The sequence below is a fragment of the Agelaius tricolor genome, unplaced genomic scaffold (assembly GCF_023055355.1).
Source record: "Agelaius tricolor isolate 1412-34295 unplaced genomic scaffold, bAgeTri1.0.p SCAF_7, whole genome shotgun sequence".
Lineage (NCBI taxonomy): Eukaryota > Metazoa > Chordata > Aves > Passeriformes > Icteridae > Agelaius > Agelaius tricolor.
The window spans coordinates 20378094-20393073 of record NW_027269267.1 but is presented as its reverse complement, the minus strand read 5'-3'; the positions used below and the strand labels follow the sequence as shown (position 1 = coordinate 20393073).

The following is a 14980-nucleotide window of genomic DNA, read 5'->3' as shown; positions in this document are numbered from 1 at the left end:
AGGAGGAAAACCATAGTGTGAATTGAGCTGACTCAGGGCCTGCTGAAGCATCCATGTACCCTGGACACCTCCCCTGTGCTGCCCAGCTGCTTGCCCAGCTGGTAGCCCATGCAAAGGAAGAGGGATTGAGGACATCCACATGTTTTTCAAGAAAGCATAGCAAGGAAGAAAACCTGAACCCATGGAGCACGAAAAGAAACTGGATTTATTCAGAGCAGTAATTGAGGAAAAAGCTGCTCTGTTTGTAGCCTTGTTGGCTCTGCTGCACATAGAGCTTACTTTGTAATGCACTTGCCACCTTTCCAGAGTCTCCAGCCTGGACTGGGGCTGGGTTATGAACACCAGGAAAGGAGCTAACCTCTAGCCACAGGAGAAGTAAAAGCAAGGAATAAATCCTTGTCAGAATTCCTGAGCATCAGCTGCTCTCGAGGCAAAAAGTGTGGTATTGAGCGCAGCTGGAAAGTGCTGCAGTGAATATTGGTTGTATCCCAAAAATACTGCAGGGTGCCACTATAAAGAACTGCATAGCATACCAAAATAAATATGATACTGTGTGCTATACATTATTACAATATTGCAATATTGCAATATTGCAATATGCTACTGCAGTATCACTAGCTGCAACAGGATAAGTAAAAGCACAGTTTATGACAGATTACAGAAAAGTATTACAGTGAATGCAGCTTTACATTTTTAGCACATTTATGTATTGGCACAGTTTCACACACATATTTGCAATGTTTGTGTGCCTGTCAAATTTGGGAAATGAATCTAAATTAATGACAAAGGTCTGAATTATCAAAAAATGAATTTAGATCTATGGACCAGCCCATTTCCTCTAAGCACTTTTATAGAATGTTCACAAGAACTGTTCTATCCTAGAGACCAGTGCTTTAGCTAATTCCTTTCAAACTATAATGCCAAGAACTCAGCGAATTCTTCAAATCTTGAAGACTTTGCCATTAGTGATGATAGTGCCCATTTTTACATTGCAGGTGGGAAAGAGCCATCTCTTGGCTCAGAGGACTTAGCCTGGAATTCATCAAGTTGGATAAGCATGTGCTCACTCCTAAATTCCTTCATAGTTATAAGGACTGTTAGTCAGCACCAGGAATCCATCTGAACTACACCACTCTACAACATCCAAAATCCAAAAATAAGTGCAAAAAGCAAATAAATAGTCAATTAATCAATTAATATGAATGTGCTGATTATCAACACATAAGAAAGGACCAAACATTAAATTTTGAGCCTGCTAATGCCTCTTTCCTCCAATGTATGAGACATTTATCTGTAAATAAAATGTCGCTAGTGAATAACTGTGAAATTAAAAGAAAGTTATAGTAATTAAAAGCAGAGCTGAGCACTGAAATATTCCCTCCAGGGACACTTATTCAAATACTGCCTTTTCTAAATGTTAGAGAATTTAGGTTAAAACATAAATAGTGATAATTATCCATAGCTCATAGATGATTAATTGATTACTGATGAGTGATAGTTGGTTAAAATTAAACTAATTTATCAACTTTATATATAAATATTATAGACCAAGCTTTTAAAACCATACTTCATGATTAGAGAACTGTCCCAAATGTTTATAAACCAAAAAATCATGAAAACAGCATTTAGAATTTTTTTTGCTGAAGCATTTAATACTTACTATATTGTTATATGGTGGATCCAAAGCTGAAATTAGTCATTAGTTTTGAAATACCTGTGATAAAGCAATTGATTTATCAGAAAATGAAGTGACATACTGCATTCTTTCCTCTGTCTCCCACTACAGAGTGGTGTCCCATATGAGAAGTGTGCTCTGCAGATACTGTATGAATACAAGACAAAAATGTAGTCTCATCCCAAAAGTAGCTAAACATTTCAAGCAAAGAGCCTAGCATTAAAAGATCAAAAATGGATGCCATCTTTTATTATAATTATTTTTAAATTCCTTGACATATGTCATTCTGGAAAGGCAAAAATTTAGACTTCACTGCTTTGGAAGTGCTGTCTTTGAGCCTGAAGTAACCTTGCCCTGAAACACTGAGCATTTTTCTAGGTAAGAGGATGAAATATGAAAAATGGATATTTATATAGAAAATGATAGCTCTGAGACAATGACAAGATCAAGGGAGCATCATGATACTTTGCAGCAGCAAAGTATCACTGTATAGGCTCTTTAGAGGAATCCTGGGAAGCTGAAACTCAGGGAACATCAAAACAGAAATATCTAAAGTGATGGCAAAGTAACATGGCTGAGTCAATACCTGGGACAGGCAATTTTGACAGTAGCACCTTGGACAATGAGGAACAAAATGAGCCGAGAACCAAATTCATGAAGAGACAAGAGTAGGAGCCTGTATGGGGAATGATCAGTGTATAGACAAGCAAGAACCTGAGCATGTGAGCCCCTGCACGAGAAAATGAAAGGCTAAACATACAAAAAAGTCAGTCTGTCTGAAAATATTGTTTTAGATAGACACATATATATTCATACACAAACATATAAAAATATGCATTCATCTGTGTATGTCTATATATATATATATACAGATGCATACACAGACATTTGCCAGTGTCAGATCAGAAATATCTTGACAAAACGAAAAAACATCTGGAAATGTCCCATTCTCTGGATGCCCCATCCTTTCAAGTGTTCAAGGCCAGGTTGGATGGGGTACTGAGCAACCTGATCTGATTGGGGGGCATCCCTGCCCATGGTGGTGTCAGAGGGTTAGGTCCCTTCAAACTCAAGCCCTCTTGTGATTCCATGAATGCAGATTGATCTGCCCATGTGACTGCCTGTTTTTTCTGCAGATTGCAGTAATTTTTAGTTTTGTTCCAAGCTGTGTTTGTTTCTCCCCAGCTCTTTTGCCTTCAGACCTTACTCCTGACTGATCTCAACTGCAATAAGCTAAAACCAAGCATGCTGATGGGAAGTATAGACTGAGTTATGAGATGCTGAGATGTGACCCTCAGAGAGAGATGTCAAGCCTCCCAAATGCCAGTAAAGGTCATAGTGTCAAAAATTTTAAAAATTAGTTTCTTAGATGCACATTGTTTGAGGGGAAGTTTTAAAGAGTAGTAGACAGATGGGGGCAAGGAAACAGTTGTCATTGCTGAGGAAGGAAGCCCATGTGGATTAAAGAACAGAAGTATGGGAGCACAGGGAGGCAAATGAGTATGAGAGAAACCACAGCTGGCTGAATATACTCCAGCAAAAATGAAGATTGCAGAGCTTCATAAGAATGGTGGTTGAAAGGTAACTGAATTAACTGAATACACTGGTCAGAAACTTCATAGGATAAGCAAAAAGTAGGCTTTAGCTTTTACATTTTCTATTGGCCCCAAGATACATGTACAAGGAACAATTCTCCCTCTCCTGAATTGCAGTGCAACTTTTTTATCATGTATGAATATAGTAGTGTGAGAGATCCATGTTCCACCTGTGATTTCAGTATTTATAAATAGTTATAGATTGAGCACCTAGTGTACAAAACATATACTTGAACTTTGACATGCCATATTACTGACTGGAACAAGTTTCCTTCAATGTCAGTTAAGAATCCACCTGAAACAGGAGCATGCAGTTCCCCAGTCCTTCACAAAATGCCCCATTATATATATGTTCACTAACAGAAACAGTTGTGAACTTCCAACAAAGAGTTCTCCCTAATCATTACTGAAGAATACAAAGGTTAATCTGGATCCCCCTTTTCTCTCAAGAAATTTCTGGCTTTCTGCAGAAATGTTATTAAAAATAGACAATACCTGGAAAAAAAATGCAACTACCAGTTTCCAAAAAAACCTGCAGTAGAAAGTTCATGCTCAAATTTCTAGTTGTCCCTGCTTCCAGTCCCATACAGGATCCTATCACCTTGATATCTATACGTGTCTGTAATAACAGTTCTGTAAGATAGGTAAGGTTCACCTTTGGACTCTTTTCTTTGCAGCACAGATTGCAATGCATTAATTAAGAAAAAAAAAATCAGCTAAAAAAACCCATAAGTTGTCTCTATTTGGAAGTTACAGTGGAATGGAAATTGAATCTTTGTGACCTAATACTGTGTTTAAGTGACAGGAGATTCAGTTGCTGGGTCTGAAATAATAAAAAAAAAAACCCTGTTGAAGTGAATTGTAGCATTAAAAGTGGACCTGTGCCCAGGCATCAGATATATGTCATTTAAAAGTTTTGGGAAGATTTTTTTTTGTTTGTTTTTAAGATGCTGGGGTTTTTTTTTAGGTTGAAAAATGAAATAAAAGATAATTAATTGAATATTAAGAGTAAGAATGGCAGAACATTATCCAATTTTATTTCACTCAGTCTGAGCTTTGTTTTAAATAAAGTAATTGAATAATGAATTCCTAATATAATATAAATAATAACTGTTTCCAATGCTTATCTCATGTTCTGTATGAAAATAAAAGAATACAAAATTACTATCATTATCTCCTGTTGTTTTTGGCTCTTGATCAAAGATAAACCTAATCTGATCTGCCTGTGCCCTATCCTGAGATTTTCTACTGGGAGTTGCACTGCAGCATTCATCATTTGTAAAGTTTCAGGTTGCTCTTTTTGTTCTAGTAAGGCATAATGCTTTGTCAAACTTCTAAGATATTTCTATTTAACATAATTAAAAATAAAGTATTTGTTCAGCTTCTCGGTTTGAAATAAACACTGAACCCTTTGGGATAAAACAGGTGATCGAAATCTGAAACCTAGAGAGGAATCCAGAAATTTTTTTTCATTTACTTGAGGGAGCATTGTTTACTAGCTAGAATATCAGCACAATACTTGTACTTAACAGAAGAAAAAACCCTGGGTTCCATCTCAAGGTTTGGCAGCCACTGTGGATGAGACAAACACAATGTTTTCTGTTCTTGCTTTAAACTGAGGGTAAGGTCACAAAATCTGTGGGAGTAGATTTGGTTTTGAACTGCTTCAAGGAGAGAGCACAATGGAAGTCATGAAAGAACATTTGTGGTGGTTCTGCAGTGTCACGTTGCTTTCGCTTCACACTGTGGTTTTCTTTCAAGTTCCAACAAAGCTCTTCTCTCATGCTGCCTAAATTCTGCTAGCACCTTAATTCAAAAGTTTAGATAGATAATCTAGCTTAAAAAGTTCAGTAAAAGTCAAGAAAAGCTGTAGCTGTCATAATGTTCAAAGTAATTTTCACTCTCCAAAATTTGCCAAGAGTAATGCTAACCCAGTGAGGGAGAGCTGATTTTCAGGTCGAATCCACGAAGCAGTACAAGTCCTGTATCATCTCTGTGATCTCTGCTGCAAGTTTTGATGGTGACTTAGAGGAATAAATAGTCCCAGCTAGAAGGAACAGGCTGCATCTCTGGTTTTCAGGTTGTTTATGAATTTGAGACATGCTACACGCCTACCTTGGAAGGATGACTTACAAGACACCAAAGTGCTACCTGTAACACCCTAAAGGGATCCTGGTCCAGGCAATTATTAAGACTCACTAGGTTTTTTTTATTTAAACTTAATATACCAAGACATTTAAATGATGAAAAAATAGACTCTTGTCTTTTTCATTTTTCACATAAATCTGTCCACCTTAATGCAGCCCTTTACTTAAAAGAGTATGTTCTTTTCTTCCTAACATGCATAAGCAGGTTTGTTATCTGGAGGAAAATATGCCAAAGAGAAAGGCATGCTTTCAGTTTGTTGTTTCTTCTACTGTGGTAAAAAGTGCTGGATGGAGACATTCCTGGAAAATATTATTGTTTAACACTTCTATTTAGTGCTTTGAAATGGTAGCCCTGAACTTTATCCCATAAATCCTCATATGTGTGATCCTTACTCCTGCAAGTAGTGTAGCTGGATAGAGAAACACATCACTATTTACCATATATTTCCATTACATGGGGCCGATAAACGATATTGTTTTTAACTATTCATGCCTCTTCCTTCTTAAAAGCTTGGACATAACATGTTCAGTCTTTAAAAGTTCTATTCTAAACAGTACCACAAAACACAGGATAACTTTTATTTTCAAGCAACATGCATTGAACTGCAGTGACCTCTTCCAGTCAGGGTCCCATCACAGTTATCCCACCTTGTGGAACCTAAGCTTACTGAAGGGTCAGGTTATCCATGAGTGGTGAAAAAACAGCTTCCAATTATCCCTAGCCTAAGGCAACAAATAGATAAATACCACAAATTATCCAATGCATTTATGAAAGAAGTTTATTTTTTGAACATATAACCTTTTTTTCAACCTTTTAATCCTGATAGTTTCTACACTGTACAAGTGCAGTATAAAATTATATGTGAATTAATTATGAACTTATCAAATAAATACTGTAACTAAACATCCATCTTTAAGAGTCTCAAAGCAGAGATCTTCTACATTACAGAATGATGTTCACAGAATCACAGAGTGGTTTGAAGGGACCTTGTTCCATCCTCCCTACCATGGGCAGGGCCGTCTTCCACTAGACCATGTTGCTCAAAGCCCTGTCCAACCTGGCTTTGAACACTTCCAGCAATGCAGCATCCACGATTTCTGTGGGCAACAACTTCCAGTGTCTCACCAACTTCATACAAAATAATTTTCTTCTAATATCTAAGCTAAACCTACTCTTAGTTTAAAGCCATTTCCCTTTGTCCTGTCACTGCACACCCTGGGAAAAAGTCCCTCTCCAGCTTTCCTGTAGGCTCCCGTTAGGTACTGGAAGGTTGCTGTAAGGTCTACCCAGAGCTTTCTCTTCTCCAGGCCGAACAGCCCCAGTTCTCTCAGCCTGTCTGCATAGCTGAGGTGCTCCAGCCCTCTGACCATTTTTGTGATCCCCTCTGGACCCACTCCAGCTGCTCCTGGCTGGTACCAATGTGGAACACCAGCAGCAGGTATTAGTCAGTGGGCTGGATGAGGGCTGGCAGTCTGTCAGTGACACCCGTGACACAAATCCTGGTAAGCAGCACCTCTCTCTTGAGCACATGGGTGCCTCCCTGTGTACCTGGCAGAAGAGTCACCCACTGCTCTCACCAGTCCCCCTTTCTCAGTGCACAGGTTGTTACACAGGGAGCAGATGGAGCTGCCTTACTCAGTTCCAGCAGCAATCCTGATCTGACAGGTCTTTCCTCTTCACTCTCCAGAGCAGGGAAGTGGTTCTGTGATGGCACCTCAGCCTTCAGGGGAAGTGTCATACTCCTGAAGGTCCTTGCCTGTCCAAACTTCCATTCTTCTTCATTACTGCCCTCCTCTCTCTGTGTGCTGGTAGGGGAGCTCTTGCCTGCTTGGCCATGGGCTGTGGGTCCCTGCAGACTGTGCTTGGAACCAGCTGCCTAACTCCTTCTCAGTGTCCCCAGAATTGTGCAGCCTTCATTCCATTTCTGCAGCTCACCCATGAACCCCAAAAGCATAGGGTACCGATACTGCAATCTCCACTAAAATCTGATGATAAAAACTGGATTGTACTTTTAAGAGGTTATAGCCAGAGTGGAAAAACCCAGGTGATATTAGTTCTGATTTCCTAAACATAACCCACAGCATTTACAGTAATATTTAATTTGGTGACTTTGGCTAATTTTTTTTAGGCTAACGAAAGTAATTTGAAAGTTTCTCACTACATGATATGTCTATATTCTCTGAGTTCTTCAGTGGATTTCGGAGATGTAAACGCATTTTACACCCAGAGATACCTTCCAGACTGAAATGTGTACTGAGTTGAGCTAGATGTCTCCTGCTGTACTCTTAGGGCCAAAACAGCACAGGAAGTGTGGTGTTGAATTGACTTTAGATTTGACCTACAGAGGCAGGTCTCTATGGGGTAATGTTAAGCAATTCACTATAGGCTCATTGAATCTCTTGGAAACAAAGCTGCCAAATTGCAAAGGTGCTTTGTGAAATCACCTATTGTACGTCAGACAGTGAACTGAGACTCCAGTTTTCATCCTATGCCAAGTTCTCAGACATGAACAGCTCATGTTTAACTTCACTAAAGACTTTTTTTTTGTCAGCAGGACAGACTCAGATTGTCACTGGAAGTAAAAGGTTTACAAAACTTCTATTAGACATTAATGCTAGCCTGGGGGTCTTTAGCTCTTGAATGACACGAAAAAAATATGGCAAAAACACAAAACCACTTTACATAATGACAGTTCCATATCTTGTAAGCAAAAGGGCATTCTGCTAAAGGGCAAGTTCCTGCTCCCATTTAAGTGAACAGCACAATTTCCATGAACAAGACTGGGGCCTTTATACAGCTTTTATTTACCTTTTCTTCCATATTTTGTAGTCTGGGTTTCATTCTTTCCTCTTTTTCTCTTTTTATAGGTTTTACAAAAAAATGGAGCAAAATATAAGTCCTGAAATACTTTTAAATTACATTAAAACACGACCTTTCACTAATTAATTTATATGTCTTAAAAATAAACAGCCCTTCACTTCAGACAAATTATAAGCAAGTTATAATGCTCAGAGACATCAACAGCAGGACAATGAAACCTAATGTTTCCCAGATAAAAGGGCCAATAAATAACTAATACACTTGCCAAATATCTGCCTCAGAAGCATCTTATTATGATAACTTATTATATCTTATTATTAAGCATCTGTATTAGAACCAGGAATTTCTGAAACATAGCAATTACTGTCTTTTCACATGAAATTTGAAAGTTAAAAATGCATTAGAATGCTCAAAAGAATAAATATATACTGTAAAAGTTAAAGTACTTGAGTATCTTTATCTTAACTCAGGAGGAAAGCATACTGTCTCAGAAGGAAAAGAAACAGTTATAAAGAGATATCAATCCTTGTTCCTTAAAGTAGACACGAACTGTATTGTGTCTCTTATAACTCAGTGACCAGACATAATAAGTCATTCCAGAAATTCAAATTCCTACTGAAATAGTGTTGCATGAATTGGAAACATTAGCAGGAAGACAGGATGCATTTTCCACCTATTTTTACAATAGCTTGGTAGGCTACTAGTTTATGAATAAAATAAAAGGAATGAAATGGAGAAATAAAGAATGAAATAAAGGTCATATATAAGCTTTAAATGTTCACTAGAATTATTTCCTTAGCACAGGGCTAGTTTTTCTTGTGAAGCAACCACACTGTGTCAAGTCAGTGAGCAGAATTAAAATGGACTACTTTTACTATGGAAAAATCATTGCAGTTTTTCCAGTTACAAAGTTGGTGGTGGTTTTGTTTCCACCTATGTCTATTGTAATATGGACAATCCCAGGGGCCAGGAGCTTGGGTTATGCAGAGGAGTTGTTGCTAGGCAAAATTTCCTGATGTAAAAGCTTTGAACACTGGCTGTATATTCAATAAATCTGAAAAATTGAAGGTATATAGAATTCTGGGGCTGCAAAGGCCATTTGGGCACTGTGTGACCCTTGCCAGGGACCTTCTGAAAGCTTATTACACAGTTGGAACCGAATATATAATATAGTTCATATTCAGGAGGACTGGATGTCCTGGCAGCATCAGAATTCCCATGCACAGGTGAAGAGCAGCATGCACATGCCTGGGTAGTGATTGTTGGAAATCCCAAAGATGTTTAGGGTTCCAGATGAAGAGCAGCTAAATTCATGCAACACTCAGATTTTCCAATTAATGAAACACTATTTTAGTAGAAATTTGAATTTCTAGAATGACTTATTATATCTGGTCACTGAGTTATAAGAGAAACAATATAGCTAGTATCTACATTAAAGCATGTGAGCCATTAGAGTTACCATGTGGAAATTCTGATCTTAAAAATTTGCACAATCCAGGAGAGAACTCACCTCAGAAAACCTGAGTATATGGGAGCTTTTTATTACAAACTTGTCAGGGTTAGAATGTGAAAAAGATATCATAATCATGAATACTGATGAACTTCAGCTAGCCAGAATCAGAGAACCACAGTAGGTTCCTTGAGCCCTTCTTGCCCATGAAATCCACTTGAGCACAATGGACAAGGCTACAAGAAAATGTTATGATCTGATGCAGAGTTGGCACAGAAAAAGTGCATTATTATCATACAAGATAAATTTAGATGAGAAGCTGAGTAAGAACTAGTACTGTAGCTCATCAGTATGAAGTTCCACTTGCACTAGTAAGGTAAGGTGTTTTGCAGAAATGGATAAATGCCATCCACAATCTACTAGAGTATCAGTATCTCATGAAAAAGTGTTAACTTACAACAGAAGATCCCTCATTGGGAATGGACCCCTGACTCACACACTATAACTATTGAATACAGAATTTTAAATTGCCCATTCTAACTTTATTCTTTATTTCAAAATCAAAATTTTGCTACTGTAAATTTCTACTTAAATAAGAAAAAAACCCAGAAAATAACATTTTAGACAGAAGTCCTTGTAGAATTTAAACTCCATTGCTTCTCAGAAGGAGAGGTTTATTATGATAGCAGTTAGTTTAAATGAAGATAAATCAACCAAAATTTTTGCTTATTGTTTGGATAATTTTAATTCCAAGACTTTACTCTATGGTCTGGTCTGGTGTTCAGACCTCTAGGCTTCTTGATTTTAGCTACAATGAAAGTGAAAACACAGAGGACAGAAGAACCCTTTGCATAGGGCATGTTCTAAAACTATCAAAAATCAGTGGTTGGGAATCAGCCTTTTCCCAAGGCATGACAGTACTTACTGCCACTTCTTGATCATTCTGAAAACCTTAGCATCCAAAAATCTCCCTCTCCTCTACCATGTTGAGGGACCTGGTATTGTGTTCCACAGGGCTTGGCAGCATCTCTCTGGTCCCTTCTGCTGCTTAACTGCATGCTGCCCTGTGGTGTCCCAATCAGACACACATCAGGCTCCATGGAATGCTTCCAGTGAGAAGCCTTTGAGCAATTCAGACCTTCTTTAGTGTGTGGTTCACAAACAACAGAAGCCCTTCAGAGCTCTGAGGCTGAAATAATGCTCACAGGGATGAGTTGCTAATAGTTTCATAACGCCTGTAGTACAAACCAGGCAAAGGCAGCCGTGTACTTCTGTAAAGAAAACCTGCCTTACATGAACTTATATAACATTGCTGTGTTGTTGGTGGTGTGCAAACAAATAACAATGAAATATTTCCTTCTTCTGTCTCCAGTTACTATTAATTTGTAGTGCCAAAATGTAGAATCCAAAGAACAGAGTGATAACTCAAGCAAACACTAAAAACGCTGAGAGAACAGCCCAAAGTTATTTTCTGCAAACTCTGTGGGAAGCTTCTAAACCTGAGATTTAACCTTAGGATTTGCAAAATTACACAAAAATGATTTAAATAGCTCTGTTTAAGGAAGTTGGCCCAATAGTGTTGAGACTAAATTACAGTTGGCCAGTTGATTAAAGACAGAGTTGTCCAGAAATGACTGGATTTGGGGACCAGAAAAATCCAGCCACAGCAGCTGGGCTGGAATAGGCCAAACTTTGACCATTGCTCTTTAGCAATAAGTGTCCTGATTAATGATCTTTGAATGTCAACAGCTGGGATCAGATGGAACACAAGCAAAAGCAAGCTATGGATATGAGGAAACAAGGATGGAATGTTGCAAAGATATTACAGTGATCAAAACTGGACTGACCACAAATCCCAAACCAGGCTGCGAGAACAAAAGAGCATTTTAATGGGTGGAAATTATTTGTAATATTTATTCTCCTCACATAATAAAGAGGAAATATCTTTTTTTCCTTTTACTGTTGTCTTATATATTGGATTGAAACACTTCCTTCTGGTCCTCTCTGCCAAATCTCAGTATCAGAGGAAATATCAGCTCACTATTGTTACTATATAAATTAGTTGAACTTCATCTAAGACCAGTCTGTAGAACTACTGTGCCAAAAAGGAAAAAAAAAAAGGTATTCTCTTAACTCACTACATCTCTGTTTTAAATAAATTTGCACAGAAAAGGAGATTCATTTGGAGCCCTGCAAAGGGTATAAAGTGCTAAATAAGGCAGTACAGAGAAAGCCAGCCTCTGCAGGTGTCTAAGCTCCACATGGGCCAGACACAGTCACTGTCATACTGGATATTACCTGATTCTGCACTATGTAAGGCTGTGACTTTAATTGATTTTCTGGATCAGCAGCCAATCTGAAATACTGGAGACAAAACATGGCTGTTTCTTTGGTCCCTGCTCTAGACTGGGGAAAGAACAAACTTGACCTGGTGCTCCCATTTCTCTGGGAGAGAATGAACATCCAGGCTCTATGGACAACCAAGCCAGGAGGGCAAAGATGGGCAATGCTGTTAAAGCTGTGCCAGCAGCAGTGTGAGTGCCAAGGCTGTGTGCTGCAGGGACTTTGTGGGCCACAGCAGCTCAGACAGCAGGCTGAGAACCCCAGAGCCCACCACCTCTGCCTGGCTGGGCCCAAGACATGGGGCCAGAAACAAGAACAGCTCACTCCAAATTTCCTCCAACTTTCTCCTCAGAGACATTGTCCTTTTGTAGAGAGAGGTGTTGTTTCCAAGGCCCTCATGATGAGATTAAAAACCAAGTTCCATAACCCCTGAGTTAGTGGGCAAAAGAGGGGTAACATGATTAGAGTTTACCTCCAGGCTGCTTTTTCCTTGCCTCAAACAAATTCTGCCATTCTACTAAAAAGTGGAAACAGCTTTAGGATCAAAAGTCCATTTGTGATGAATTTTCAGTCACTAAAATGTTACCCAACTCTGTTGACTAAATTGCAGGATAAGGGCTGTCTGATCCTTCCATTAAGTTCAAGATTATGCCAGCATTTTCTCATTGACTTTCCAGAGCTTTACAGCAGCCAAATAATCTGACCAAAGAGGCCAAAGCTGAAGTCATCAACAAGTAATTTGCAAAAAATCACAGTGAAGTTGTTAAGCAACTGCAACAGCATTTTTGGGGGTATGGCATAGGATTGAGGCAATTAATTGTCTCCAGCAATGATGGCATTGCATATGAAATCCAGGATAACTGTAAAGCTTATTGTGAGCTGAGAAAATCTGGCAACAAATTATTTCAGCCTCTCACTAAGATTGCCAACACTGTGTCATTTGACAAACCTCTAAGAAGACATGAATATTTGTTTTTCTAGATCTGATAGAGCTTTGGGTTTCCAAAGCTACATAAACAAAAGAAACTCATGAAATCCATGACAAATCTACAAATCCCACCCTGCCTATTTCTCTTTAACTTCCCTTTGTGCAGTTCACTCAGGAGACATCAGGCTGTTGCTAGAGTAGATTTATGTTTCTGGGACACTCACCTGAGGTGTGGAATGCTACCTCTGATAACTATTTTCTATTTCCATACAAAAGGATTTTCATTGGTCAATACTGAGCAAAAGAAGGATACAGAAGGTTCATTTTTTCTTCAAGTCCCACAATACAGTCTTTCTCCAAGTATATACATATAATAGGAATTCCTACCTAACTTTGAACTATTTCCTCTTAGTTTTTTTAATGTTCTTTCCACATCAAAGTTGTTAAGTTATTCTGGGAAATTTACCATTGAACATGTCGATCTTTAATCTCAACATTTTCTTTCTATCTTTAGCAAATTATTTATTTTGGTTTTCATCAAAACTCTGAAATTTCTCTGTCCCTTTCCCCAAGCCCCTTTTCCAATTAGTTCTGCTGACAGCTGTTGCTTCTGCAAATTTGCTCCCCCCTGCAAAAAAAAAAAGAAAAAAAAAAGAAAAAGAAAAGAAAAGAAAAAAAGTAAAGAAAAAATAAATAAAAAGAAAAGGAAAAAAAAAGAAAAAAAGAAAAAAAAAGAAAAAAAAGAAAAAAATGAAGGACTCGGCCTCATCTGATCAGCTGCCCCTGAGCTGAAGTGTTAGGTAACTCCTTTAGGGACATATAATGTTAAATATTGATGGATATCCAATTATGAAGCCATAATAGTGAATATTCATATTGGAAACACAACCCCATGAGATTTTCTTAGCCTATAAAGGAACACAAACATTGTTGTTAAACTAAAGTATGCTCTAAGCTGCAGTATTTTATGTAGGCTTGATTAGAATGGGCATACTAAGGTTTATTAAGCATAAACTCTAAAAGCTTAGATTTGGCCAAAATGCAAATTTATCTCTCCTGAAATTAGAATTTAATTTGAGTTCACTTTTAAAACAAATTAGAAACATAACCTGCTTTTTTATGAGACTGGGTGACCCCAGTTTCAGTTTTAGTTTTGTAATCACAAAAGTCATTGTGGTAGTCACTCCATCACAACTCTCAGCACTTTAATGGCAGTTTGTTTGATCTTGAGCAGCCTTAGCAAGGACAATGGTGTGTTCATCACGGAAGTTTTTATAGTTGCTTGAGTTGTGTGTTGAATCTCCTTGTGCCAGCCTGGGTCCTGACAGCTCTGGGAAACTCATCATGCAAGAGGCCAACCTTGCTGCCTTCCCCCAGCTGGAGGAGGTGGCTGCAGTCACAGTCAAGCATTCACACAGCCCTGACAGAGGAGGAGGGGCAATGCTCCAGTGTTTTTGTAAGGGAGCAGGCAGGGAGGACGAGTCAGCTCTGGGCATGAGGCCGCAGAGCTACCCCAGCCTGATCAGGGGCTGTGACTCCTCTGACCCTGATGGTGGCAAAGCTGTGGCTCCTGCAGGCTCCCTGTGCTGGGCCCTCTTCCCTTGTTGACCTTGTCACTGCAGAGAGTGGTGGAGAATTTTTCTGATGTAATATATTCAACTTTTCTCATCCTGTCCTCCCCTTGCCATCCCAACAGGCTTTCCAGCATGGCTTGGATTAGCCTTAAGTTCTTGTGGTTTCTTGTTTCAGATTTTGGTCTGGCCATTCGTCATCCTGATTCTGTTTCTCCTCTCTCTGTTCTTAGAATGACAGAACACAGGATCACCTCTTTGGATAAGATTATAAATGCTTTGCTGTCGAATTGCCAGTAATGAGTCTCTGCCAAATTTATACTCTAAAATTCCCCAAGCAGCAATTTAATTACATTATTTTGGATACAGCACCATAGCAGCTGCATTCATTTGATGAGGATTCATTATGGCTTATGGTGAAAACAATGGCAAATTAGCTCTGGTGTGTTC

General features: G+C 38.6%; 1 protein-coding gene across 4 annotated transcripts in view; it reads right to left on the bottom strand.

The window, feature by feature from the left end:
- MID1 (midline 1) overlaps positions 1-14980 on the bottom strand; it is a 181559-nt gene that overhangs the window by 74305 nt on the left and 92274 nt on the right. The gene's annotated exons all lie outside the window — the stretch shown is intronic.